Source organism: Mastomys coucha, unplaced genomic scaffold, assembly GCF_008632895.1.
Source record: "Mastomys coucha isolate ucsf_1 unplaced genomic scaffold, UCSF_Mcou_1 pScaffold14, whole genome shotgun sequence".
Classification (NCBI taxonomy): Eukaryota; Metazoa; Chordata; class Mammalia; order Rodentia; family Muridae; genus Mastomys; species Mastomys coucha.
Window position 1 is genome coordinate 63630197 of NW_022196896.1, and position 13768 is coordinate 63643964.

Here is a 13768-nt window from a genome sequence, read left to right on the forward strand (position 1 = left end):
GGAGGGAGGGAGGGAGGGAAGGAGGGAACAAAAAGAAAAAAACAGGATCACTTCCCAACTCAATGAAGCCAGAATCACTTTAATACTCAAACCAGTTAAAGATACAAGAACAACAAAAATACAACTGTGGGCTAATATTCCTCATGAACACAGATTCAAAAATTCTCAATAGAATAATCGCAAACCAAATATGGATATGTATTGAAAAGATTGTCCATTGTGACCAAGTTGGCTTTACTCTGGAGATGCAGGGAAGGTTCAAGGTACACAAGTCAATAAATAAAATAAATCACATCAATGGCCTTAAAGACATGGTTATTTCAATAGTTGAAGAAAAAACCTTTCACAAAATCCAGTGTGCTTTATAATAAATTCCTAAAATGACACCTGTCATGACGACCTCCATCACTTGCCAAGAGGGGTTTCTGTGATGAGGGATGAGAGCTACCCTTATCTGAGACTGTAAGGACAAGGATTTAGAAGCAGTTAGGACTTATACTGGTTTGGTAAGGTAACAGTAGTAGGTTCTCCTTTAAGACCCATGACTTTACTAGCCCTGAGTATTTGGCTCATTTTTCAGTTGAGTGGGCCCAAGATATAAATGGCACTATTGCACCTTTAGGAGTATCTTGCAAGGCTGGTCACTCTGGTGATTCATAGGCCTCAGGGCTGGCTAGGACTAGTGATTGCTTTTCCTCTTTGGCAACTTGGATAGCACCTTCTTGTACTAGGAAAGCTAGTCTTCAGGAGGATGTTTTAGGTAAGATAGAACTCAAATCTCCCAAGTGTTCGGTCTGAACTGTGTTCCATCTTCACCAATGGGCACTCACCTTCAACCTCTGGGAGGAAATAGCCTATATTATTTCGGAATCTCTTGGAATCCCCCTGACTAACAACTTGAAAAGTTTTCTCATTCTAGGTACTGGGGTTCTTGTTAAATGGTCATATGGGACTTGGGGGGAGCACTGTCACAATAGATAGATAGATAGATAGATAGATAGATAGATAGATAGATAGATAGATAGATAGATAGATAGATAGATAGGTTTATATTTGTTACACATAATTTTAAATATAAATAATATATTTCCTTAAGGCTTTTTCAAATATCCTTAGATTTATCCCTCCTTCTCTTATATTTACCTCCATCCCTGCTTCCAAATTAAAGCTCCCTCACTGTGTATCCCATTTCCTTTCTCATATAACTTGTAGCCTCTTTGCAGTACCTACTCCCACGACCTTCCTTCCTTCTGTGGTTTTAACATTTACTCCAACTTCTACACTCCAATCTGAAGACTTGGAGCTAGGAGCTACAGGTAAGAGAGCACATGTGGTGTTTGTCTTTGTGGGTCTGGGTTACCTCACTTGGTGTCATATTTACTAGTTCTATCCAATGACCTGCAAATTTCATGATTTTCCTGATTAATCGTTCCCTTGATTAGAAAGAATCTCTTCTCCTTAGCTTCACTCAACACCTACTTTGTTGGATATTAAGGTATAAAAGCCTGCTTGATTTTGGTTACATTTGATTGAAGGGCTCTCTCATCCATTCATTGTTAACCCTTCAGGCTTTTCTAAGCTCATCCCAGCTCCGAATAATGACATGGAAACATATTTATTTACAATCTTTTGGGCCTTAGCTTAGGCTTGCTCTCCAACTGGGTCTTAACATATTAACCTGTTTATACTAGTCTATGTCTGCCATGTGGCTGGTCACCTCTCCTCAGTTTCATAAGTCTGACTTCCTCTGCATTTGGGTGGTGAAACCCCACACCCCCACCATGCCCCTATTTCCCAGAGTTCCCACTGCCCTCTCTCCCTATCTGCCAGATGTCCCATTTTATTATCCTGTCTTTTGCTATACACCATAGGCTTTTTATTTTAACCAGTCAGAATGTGCCCTAGGCAGGCAAGGAAGGGCAGAGACACATCTTCACACAATGTCTAAAGCTGAGATGGAGTTCTTGTAAACAACAGAAAAATGAATTCTGTTTCGGATTCCATTCCTCCAGCCTGTGTTTTTTGATTGGAGACTTGAGATCATTAAGGTTTAACTTTAGCACTGAAAGGTGTGTGCCGATTACAGTCATCTGTTGCTGTGGTCTTAGCCATGGGCTATGTTTCAGGTATTATAGCTTCATTTGTTTTCTTTCTGTAGTCTCTTACCTATCCTTATCAAACTCTTCAGTCCTAAGTATTGCTTCTCTGTTCTGTTTAAGGTTGTTCTGCTGGGTATGAATTATTTTAGGCTGTCTGAGTTGAGGAAAGTTTTTTCCCATTCAACCATGAAAGATAATTTTGCTCGATACAGTAGTCTAGATTGTACGAATGGCCTTTGAGATAGAGTGCACTGCTCAAGGCTCTCCTGGCTGTCAAAGTTTCTATTGAGGAGTCACCTGTTACTTTGATGGGGCTTCCTTATATATAACTTATGGGTTGGTTTGTTTGTTTTTTCCACTACTTACATTTTTCAATGTTTTTTTTCCTTTCTTCTGTATATTTATTTTTTAAATTATGATATGTTATAAGGAGTTTCTTTGCTGTCCTTGTCTATTTTATGTTCAGCGGGCTTCTTGTATCTGTATGGATATGTCTTTCCTGAGTTTGCCAAGGTCTTCTTCTGTTATTATTTTGTTGAAGAGTTGGTCTATGCCATTGACTTGGATTCTTCTCCTTTATCTATGACTATAATGGATAGATTAGGTTTTCCGATCCTGGCAAATAGTCCCTTCCTTGGGCTTTTTTTTTCTTCATATTATTTTCTTATATGGTCTGATTCCTCTAATTTATCTTCAAGTCCTGATAGTCTGTCTATCTTCTACTTGACCCACTCTACTTGTAGGTCATGCCCTTGAGTTTCCTACTGGAGTATTCTGTTCTTCAAGTCCATCTTCATTTCATCATGAGTCCTTTCCAGCATTTCTCTTTAGTGAACTTAGATTTCAAATCCTGAATGGTCTTCATCATTTTCCTCAGCATCTCAGTTGTATTTTCTAAGACAACTCTCAGACATTCAATGTTATTCTCTTAAAATTCGGTGAGATGTCTATTAGTTTCTTCTTTAAACTTGAATTCTTTTGATAAAATTTATGATCTCTTAAATAGTCTATTCTCTGACTCATCTAGGTAATTCTCATTAGAAGGCATTTCAATAGGACTATGTATTAGGTTTGATGGTATAAATGCCATCTTGGCCATTCATATTGATTTTGCTTTTGTGATGTGACCTGGGCATGTGGACTTTTTCCTTGGCCATATGTCTGATGTAAGAGTCTGTCTGTTTTAGATTGATCTCATGCAGGATCTGTGTGACCAGAGCTGGGCCACGTAGGCTGATGATGGTGGCAGAGTTGATGGAAAAGGGGAGTGGCCATGTATCAAACAAAGATGGCTCAAAAAACAAAGCCAATTCACAAGCCTTGGTCTGGAGCTAGGCTTGGGGTATGGAGATCTCCATTGCATATCTCATTGCCCACCACAAAGGCCATGCAACATCCGTCACAGCCTACTTACAGTCTCATCCCTTATGTGCTTCTCTCAGGGATTATAATGTATTCTCCAGTCCATTAATCTTTTTTTGTTTTGTTGTTGTTGTTTGTTTTTTCGAGACAGGGTTTCTCTGTGTAGCCCTGGCTGTCCTGGAACTCACTCTGTAGACCAGGCTGGCCTCGAACTCAGAAATCCACCTGCCTCTGCCTCCCAAGTGCTGGGATTAAAGGCGTGCGCCACCACTGCCCGGCAGTCCATTAATCTTTGGGCGATGTTGTTCCTACACTTATGAGGTCAACTCCATTTATAGAGGAAGCATACCACCCTCTACCACATAGAGGAAGATAGCTACTCTATCCACTGGAATCCACTGCTGCTTCACTCTTACATGCTTGGTGTTAGCTGAAGATTCTAGCAGCTATTTCGGCAGCATGCATCTCTCACCATATGCCATACCACTCAGGGAACAGTAGCTCTATTGGGATCCTCTCTCTCTCTCTCTCTCTCTCTCTCTCTCTCTCTCTCATTCTCTTTCTCTCTCTCTCTCTCTCACACACACACATGAATGCTTCACCCTCTTGGGATCAGCCTCATTTACATGTCTTATCATCCATCACAGGGGTCATGCAACTGATTCTCCCAACTCATCGTTGATTCCATTCATCTCTGAGTATCAAGTATGTTGTGTGACTTTTCCTGGAGGGGGGGGGGATCTGAACAAGGACATTCAACCCAGATAGAATGCAGATAATAGACCATGGGTATGAGTGTAGCTTGATGACCTAGTATATTTATTGAGGTTATTTACAGAAGTATGGAGGACCCAATGGCAGTTGCATCACAGAAAGGTCCAGGCAATGACTCACAAAAGCTGCATCCTCAGAGCTCCCTGTACAACTTGCAGGCAACTCTACTGGAGAGTCTCCTTCTCTAGTAATTCTTGACTGCCTTTATAAGCCTGAAGGGGGCACTTCTGAGTCTCTTGACTTTCTGACCTTCTAGAGCCTTGTACTTTTGTCCTTCAGTGTGTCTTATATTTGATGAGCCTCTTCCCTCCGTCCAGGAGGGGGAGCTTAAGTCTAGAAAAAGCAGCTAGGAAATAGCCACATTTCCAACATGCCTATGTAAATTTCAGTGTCCACTCCTTCCATGCTGACTACTTTATGGGAGGAGAGGACAGAATTTGAGATGTGGGGAGGAGGGAGAGAGAGACAGAGAGAGACAGAGAGACAAAGACAGAGCTGTGTACACGAGTGTATACGTCATATGACCACATGCAGAAACCAGAGGAGGACGCCAAGTGTCTTCCTCCACCCCTCCCTGCCTTATTATCTTGTGATAGGGTCTCTAACTGAACTGGAAGCTCGCCATTTTGGCTAGGCTGACTGACCATTGAGATAATGAGATCTCCCCATCTCTACCACAGAACAGTAAGGTCCCAGGCAAGGGATGGTTAATGCTAATTGTCATCTTGACAAAAATCTAGGATCACCCAGGATATGAGCCTCTGATCATGCCTATGAGAGATTATCTTGATTACTTTGATGTGGGTAATCTGCCTACTGTGAATGACACCATTCCCTGACTGGGATCTTAGGTTGTCTAAGTGGAGGATGAAATTGAATAGAGGCCATACTCCTCCTACTACTTCTTCCTCTTCCTCCTCTTCCTTCCTCTCCTTCCTCTTCCTTTTCCTCCACTTTCCTCCTTCTTCCTCCTCCTCCCCCCTCCTTCTTCTTCTTTTAACTGTTTACATAATGTTACCAGCCACTTCAAAGTGCTGATGCCTTGATTTCTCCATCAAGATGGACTATGGATGAAAATAAGTCCTTCTTCTTCAAGCTTCTTTTGTTTGGGTGTGTCTTATCACAACAAACTTTTTTTTTTAAGTGTGATACAAGGAACATGCAGCTATGTGTCATTTTTTTTTTTTTTAAAAAATTGGTCCTGGATTTGAATTTAGGTCCTCCTTTTGCTATGTACACGCTCTTACCCACTAAGCCAACTCCCAGCTCACTCTGCGCTTCTATCTTTATATGGGTGCATTTTGAAAACTACAGAGTCCTCATGACAGATGAATAAAACAACCCTGCCTTAGTAAGTCCTAATTTCTGGGTCCTGCAAACATAAGCTCATATATAGGGTACCTGAACTCAGAAAGATTTACAGGATAGAAGCTTACCTTAGCTCCAAGGTCTGGAAGTTAAAGGATATGATCAAAGTCACTAAAGAAGAAAGAAGCACAGTAGGCATGTGCAGCGGGCATGCGCAGTAGGCATGTAGGCACAGTGGGTTCCTGCATTAGGCATGCACAGCAGGTATACATGCCAGGCACCTGCAGAAGCAGCAAAGCAAGGCAACAAGCTTGCATTGCAATAACTAGATCTCACCATAACTAACTCATTCTTACGAGAACATCAGGTGCTTAGGAGATGCCCTAGGATCTGATCACCAATCCCTCCCCAAGGTTCTTACCTCCCAGTACTACCACAAAGGAGTCAAATTTCAATGTGGAGAGCATTAAAAAAGAAATGTCAATGGTGAACTGGCCTTGCAGATGAATGTAAAGTCATGCTAATGAGAGGAGAGAACTGGAGTGTTCATGGGGTTTCTGCATGTGATCACAGGGTCCCTACCAAAGGTGTCAGAAGAATACAGCAATGGAGGTACACAGAGGTTGGGGTGGCATAGCCCCATAGGTATAGGGGTGTCAGAAGCTCCAAAATAAGGTAGAGGCAGTGTACTACTGATAAACTTCCAGGAGGGAAGAACTGTGCTCCTGTGATTTAGGTCTGAGTCACCAACTTCCTGGCATAAGCTCATTAAAGCACCACTATAGGTCATGTCTCCTACCAGGAGTGGGGGTGTCCATGTTTTACACTCACAGAGCATCCCTAGACCCTAACAGAGTAAGCTTAGGAAGAGTTGGTGGAGCCACAGGAGAACCAGGCTCTTGAGACAGTTGGGTGAGCTGGTATGGGGCTTTCTTCCCAAACAGGCTTGTAGCCTTGTTCTGTTCCATGCTGACAGAGTGACTAGGGGAGATTCTGCAGCAGGGGAAGAGGGAGGGGGTATCCCAAACAGTGGAGTAGCTACAGCATAATGGTCTTCCAGAGTAGCTAAAGGCGTGGGGAAGGGGATGCTTACCTACTGGGACAGAAGTCCTTGTATTATATTAATACTCAAATGTTATATAGTGAGACTACCTGGGCACAAGCCCAAGGGCAGAGGACCAAGAAGCTTTGGTATGATCTATTTTTTACCCCACCAGCTTTTGCCTCCAGTGGTACTAGGTGTGTACTATTCACCCAACCCTGAGAGAGTATTTACTGGGTGCTCATTGTGTGTTCTAGGGGACAGTTAGCCATACTTGAGTAAGCAAAACAAACTCTGCATGTCACAGGGAGGTTTGAGTCACCTGCACCAGTCCACAGGCTGAGTTCTTGATGGGAGAAGGCCTAATTCTGGGTACCCAGAATCCTCACATCACCCCTGAGGGATCTGCTTTTATTATCTCAATGTTTGGGTTGAGAAAACTGAGACCACCAAGAAATGGTCATTCATCATAACCTAGCCAGGTCCAGGCAATTCAGAGGGACCTCACAGGATCTTGGCCTCCATTATGAGAACAAACAGGGACAGGCAGCATGTTATTCATGGGAAATCTGAGGTCTCAAGAGAGATCCAAGTTAATTAACTGTGAGCTAGACCTAAATCTTGTGCCCTTGACCCTAGATACAAAAAGAAAAGCAAGATGTTGGAGAGACAGCCACAGGGATCATCCCTGGTAGGACAAGGATACAAGAGATTTTCTCTGGTGGGCCAGGAACGTGAGGGATCATCTCTGTGGGCCATGAATGGTCCTCCTGGTAAGCTATGGGCAAGTATTGGCTTCTTGCCTGTCCAGGCAAGGACAGTGCTTAAAATTTAAGAAAGGGGAAGAGAGGTTTCTTCTTAAGGAAATGTCGTTAGTCACAGCGATCAGAGACTGAAGGCCAGCAGCTTCCTCTGAAAGGGAATGGTATGTGTAAGAGACATAGAAACATAGAGAAATATTTCAGCCAGCAGGTAAAGTACGTGCTGTACATGGCTATGAATCTGACTTCAATCCCTAGGGCCCATGTTAAAAAAAGAAGAGCCTGGCACCGTGCCACATGTGCATGTGATCTTAGTGATGTGGGGTTATGGGGGGGAGAGACAGGCAGATCCCTAGAATTTACTGGCCACCTAGCCTAGCCCAATCAATGAGCGCCAGGCCAAGCAGAGAACCTGTCTCAAAAAACAAGCTATACAGCTCCTGAGTAGTGACACATAAGATTACTCTGGTCTCCATGTATACTGGGTTAAGGTTCTCTAAAGAGACAGAGCTGATAGAATACATACAAACATTCATACATCTGTATATACATATTAAAGGGGGATTTATTAGGGTAGCTTAAGGCTATGGATGAGGTACCCCAACAGTGGCTGAGATGGAAAGGCCAAGCTCCAGTAGTTGTTTGATCCAGGAGCCTGGGCATCTCGCAGTTCCAGCTGGTGCTGGAGCCCTGGAAGAATCGTAGAGGATTGCCAGTCTTCAGTCTACACTGGAACTCCTACGAAGCAGGTTCTAACACCAGGAAGGATATCCCAGCAACAGGATAGACCTTTCCTGTGAGAGTGCAAGCACGCAGGCTAAGAGCAAACTCTTCTTTCTTCTGCGTGCTTTCATGTGGACTATCAGTCAGGTTTAGGGTGAGTCTTCCCATATCACATTATCCAATCAAGAAAATTCCTCTTGGGCATGCCAAGCTGCTTGGGTTTTAGTTGATTCCAGATGTGGTCAAGTTGACAACTGAGATTAGCCATCATGCATGCACAGCCACAAGAGATGGTGAAGGGCTGGGAAATGGCTCAGTTGGAGAGTAACTGCTGTGCAAACATAAGGACCCAAGTTAGGACTGTCATCTTCTATGTAAACAGACAAACATGGCTGGCGGTACTGTAGGGAAGAGAGATGACAGAGACAGGTAGAAGCCTAGAGCTACAGAGCCAGCCACCCTTAAACTGGTGAGCTCTAGGTTTAAAGAGAGACCCTGACTCAAAAACAAGAAAGTGGATAAAGATCAAAGAAGACAACCAGCATCAGTCCCCAACACATGCACACACCCACACAGACACAAACAGAGACCATTAGATTGCTTTATGTAGTATCTGCCCTGACAGAAGGCCTACAGGAACAGCCAACACTCTGATGGAGGAACATCTCAGGCAAGAGGCCCACTCTCAAACTCGATGCATACCCCAGAATCTGAGAAGGGGGTTCTATATCCACACTAAGCCAAGTCCAAGGTTCTGCGTTTCCAGGGCCAGGGAATATGATCTTCCAGGATAGATCACCCACAAAGAGTTCTAGAAGGAATAAGCCACCAGCCATACCGAGTCCCTAAGCCTGAGGACCACTTGCTTATATGATATCCTCCAGCTCTGATAGGCCATACACATTCAGAGGGCTTGGGATGAGTCTGTGATGGTTCCTTCTTATTGCCTCAGGGGATATTCCTCTGTGTGTGTGTGTGTGTGTGTGTGTGTGTGTGTGTGTGTGTGTGTCTTCACAAAATTCACCCTGAAATGTGCATCTGCATAGAGCTAGCTTGGAGACAGCTCATTAGTGCAACTCTATGGCTGGTGGGAAGTGTATGCCTCCTGTTCAGTGGGAGCCCAAGGAGACAGTCTGGCCTGCATGGTATCCCAGCAACTGAATGACTCACAAGTATCTCATACCTGGGTTCTTCCTCCTTTTAGCCTGGAAAGTCATTTTCCTAGGTACTAGTGATTATAAATGTTACCTGCCCTCATTAAAATAAGAAGGGGCCATATTTTTAAAAATCTGCAGGAGCTACTGAGTCAAGCCAGGTGATACTACCCCCTATACCCCCTTTACTACCCCCCTGTACCCATAGGGCCAGAATGTGGCCTCTAGACAGCACTCAAAGTCCCTGAGTCAGAAGAGCTAGAAAAACAGTTCTGTTTCTCCTTAGCTGTGCTTGCTGTGCAAGTATGAGGACCTTAGTTCAATCACTGGTACCTATGCAAAAAATCCAGTCATGGTATCTCAAACTCAAAATCCCAGAGCAGGGACAAACAGATCCCTGGGACTCCATGGCCAGATAGCCTAGATGAATCAGTGGGCCTTAGCTCCAGCTAGGGAACCTGTCTCAAGACAAAGACGAAAGTCAAGATAGAGTGTGTGGATCCTGAAAAAATGGAATCTAAGGTTGACTTCTAGCTTCCATGTGCACACATGTGCAAGCACACACACACACACACACACACACACACACACACACACACACACGTGTCTGGACAGAGGATGGACAGGGCCATGAAGGAAAGGGCAAACCTCTCCAACAAAAAGGACCCTATTAACATTAAAAACATTCATTTTTTTGTGGATGTATAAATGTCCCATCGGCTAAGAGGAGGCTCTGGGAATATGAACTATGTCCATGTGACTCCACAATCTAACAGGCAACAGCTAGAAAGAAGATGGATATACAGAGAAGTTGGAAACAGTGGGTACAGGACAGGGATGCTTCACAACTCAGAGAGATAGATGGAGTTCAGGTACCACAGCAATGTAGGCCCCAGGATCCCAGTAGAGAAAGAAGGATGGAAGATATATACACAGCATCTCTTGGCCTCCTCCTCCTCCTCTTCCCCCTCTGTTGGGGCACTGGACAGTGGGGAAATAAAGGGGTGGGAGAGACCCACGTCCCCTGGACGGGTGGACTCGGGAGACTGTCACAGGCTCTCAACACTGCCAGGTGGGCATCTGGCTGTGGGAAGCCATGGGATCCCAGTCTATAGGGGTGGGAGGGAGCAGGCTGGGGTCCCTGGGCGTCATGGAGGGCAAGGACGACAGGTTCTAGCTCTTGGACATCAAAGGACGTTGCTGGACACCGAGGAAGAGCTGAGAACAGGTGGGGACCCCCAGGAGTGGCAGTGGTCCCGGGTGAAAGGAAAAAAGTGAGGGAGAGAAGGTGCTGGGTGAGTCCTTGGTCCAGTCTGGCAGCTGGAAATGCTAGGAGGCTTTCCTGTGGGAGATCAGACGTGGCTCTTAGGGGAAGACCTATTCCATTGCTCCAGCATAGCGAGTCTAGATGAAAGGAGGAAGTCCATGGTTTTAGAGCTTTATTGTAGAAAAGAGAGAGAGAGAGAGAGAGAGAGAGAGAGAGAGAGAGAGAGAGAGAGAGAGAGAGAGAGAGGAGTAGAGGCAGGCCATGGCCACATGGAGAGATGGGGAGAAGGAATGGGGAAAAGGAGGACAAGAGGTGAGAGTAAGAGACAAGAAAGAGAGCAAGAGTTTAAGAGAGAGAGGAGGGGCCAAGCAGCCCCTTTTACAGTGGGCTGGGCTACCTTGCTGTTCCCAGGTAACTGTGGGACAGGGCGCACCTGGCTGTAGTTAGATGACTGTGGGGGTGGAGTCCAGCCAGAATACCAGGAGCTTGGGGCATCACCCTATGTGACTGATCTACAGGATAATGGAGTTGAGGGCTCGTCATGTCAGGCAACTGTCTAGGGGCATAGCTCACTGTTCCATCCCTTTCAGAGTTTTCTTTTTTTTATGTTTTTTTATTTTTTATTTTCTTTATTTACATGTCATACGATATCTTCTTTCCCAGTTTCCCCTCCAAAAAAAAAAAAAAAAAAAAAAAAAAACAAAAAAACAAAAAATAAAAACCAACAACAAGAACAAACCCCTGTACTCTCCCCCCTCCCCCTGCTTGCCACCCCACCCTCACCTGCTTCCTGGCCCTGGCATTCCCCTACACTGGGGCATAGAACCTTCACAGGGCCAAGGGCCTCTCCTCCCATTGATGACTGACTTGGCCATCCTCTGCTATACATATGCTGCTAGAGCCATTAGTCCCACCATGTGTACTCTTTGGTTGGTGGTTTAGTCCCTGGGAGCTCTTAGGGTACTGGTTAGTTCATATTGTTGTTTGTCCTAAGGGGTTGCAAACCCTTCAGCTCCTTGGGTCCTTTCTCTAGCTCCTTCATTGGGGACCCTGTACTCAGTCCAATGGATGGCTGTGAGCCCCTACTTCTGTATTAGTCGGGTACTGTCAGAGCCTCTCAGGAGACAGCTATATCAGGAGAATTTTCTACTGGGTCTCCTGAGTAAGCCTCGCTCAACCAGAACACAGACTGCCTTTCACAGTCCAACACCCCTCCTCCTCCTCCTCCTGCTCCTCCTCCTCCCCCTCTTCCTCCACTCCAAAAGATAGCCATCAGAGAACCTCCATGCTGAGCTTGTCTACAGAAGAAGTTTTGAAGAATTTGTTAGGAGCTGAAGAAACACTGCCACTGCAGTCTTCGGTGTCCTAGCAGGCAACCCTGAGCTCTCATTAGATGGCCACAGGCAACAAGGAGGGCTATAGGAGCAGCAAGAGGCAGCTCACAAAGCCCAGACCACCAACAGCCAGCAGGAGGGGAAGAGAGAGACGTGACACACATGCAAGCTAACTGCACAGTGTCCCTGCAGCACTGGGCAAGGCCTGACCAGCCTAGAACGGTCACCTGTGAGGGCCATAAAGAGTGAAGAGAAATGGGGTCACCTGAGCAGAACTGGTCCTGGGACTCTTCAGCACATTTGAGCAACTTCATTTGCCCATTTTACCCCTTTAAAAAAGCATGGTGGGGAAAGCCATGGATTGAAAGCTTACCTTCCCTAAAGCTGTCACCTTTTCTGAATCTCTTCCTGATCCATAAAATAATCATATTTTCTTGATCCTCCAACATCCACCTGTTTTAATGTCTTCTTTTAAACAAGTCGCAGTCACCGCTATGTACTGCAGGGGCTGAGCAAATCATGAAGCCATGGGGTCACAGTTAACTACTTAAACACACGCTCACATGTACAACCATGCACTCGCGTGCACACACACACACACACACACACACACACACACACACACACACACGCAATCTACAAGATGAGTCCTGTAAAGGAAGGGTTCTAGATGAGAAATCCCAAGTGCACAGAGGCTAAGCAGCTTTCCCCAAGTCACAGAGCTAGCAAACTGGGACAAGGTCCAGATACCACAAGCCCCACGTTTAACAGCATGTGGGAAATTAACTCCTTGCTAAGTGAGCAGAAGAACAGTCATCCCGTTGTACAGATGTGGAAACTAAAACTCAGTGGGGCCTGGCCCACACAGAAATTGAAAACTCAACATGCTAATTCATGCCACAAAACTGAATAGAATAATGTTTGCTTCGTAACTCCAGTACTGGAAAGGGAGGCAGAGACAAGTGGATTCTTGGCACTCACTGGCCTGCCAGTCCAGCTTAAATAAATGCCAAGCCTCAGGTCCTCATGAGAGGCCCAGTCTCAAAGACCAAGGTGCATAACTCCTAAGGAACAATACCTGAGGTCGGCCATTGGTCTCCACATACATGGCCACAAACATGTGTACCTGCATAGACATGAACATATACACATGCTTGCATTTAAATAAATACTAGAGTGTTGCTCATGTATGTACATTATCTGTGTTCTTGCCCTAGGCCAATGAATACTAAGAGTAGGAGGTAGGAGACCCATTCAGCACAGCTGCTCTGACAGGAGTCAGGGAGATGCATCCTCCTCAGCATGCTTGTCTTTAGTAACAGAGTGTTCACTGCAGCTGGCTTCACACACAGCTCTTGCTATGAAGTATTATTTCCAGCAAAACTCTTGTAAATTGATTTGTAGGAGAGGAGGTGATGGAGAACAACGGGAAGCTGCAAACATTGAATTTAACGCCAAAATAATCTAATATGTCCAATTTTGTATTCCTTCCCTACAGTTAATGTGTACAAGCAAGCCATCAGCTGCTTCGGTTTGCACATCTATCTCAACGGGAAATAGTGGAACTGTGATGATAAACGCATTATCTAGATAAATGGTTGCCCGTCAGAGTGAACTGAGAGGAATGGGTTGTGTGCCACTGTTGATCTGCAAACAGGAAATTCACTTTTCTCTTGACCCTTGGTTTCTGCCAGCTTTTGGCATTCCAGAATAAGGAGGAAGTAGAAGTTAGGACTGCAAAAGAGGAAGCAGAGGAGTCCCAGGACTGCTAAGAGGACTGTTAAGAGGGTGATAATGATGCCTTGGGTTCTGTGTCCCTGAACTCCACCTGGTTGCAACCAAAGATTACTTTGATCTTCGCCTCTAGTGCCCTCTACAGACCGCAGCCTGCACCCTACCCCAGCCAAGCATCTTGACCACTTCCTTGCTCCCTTCCAGCCCCAA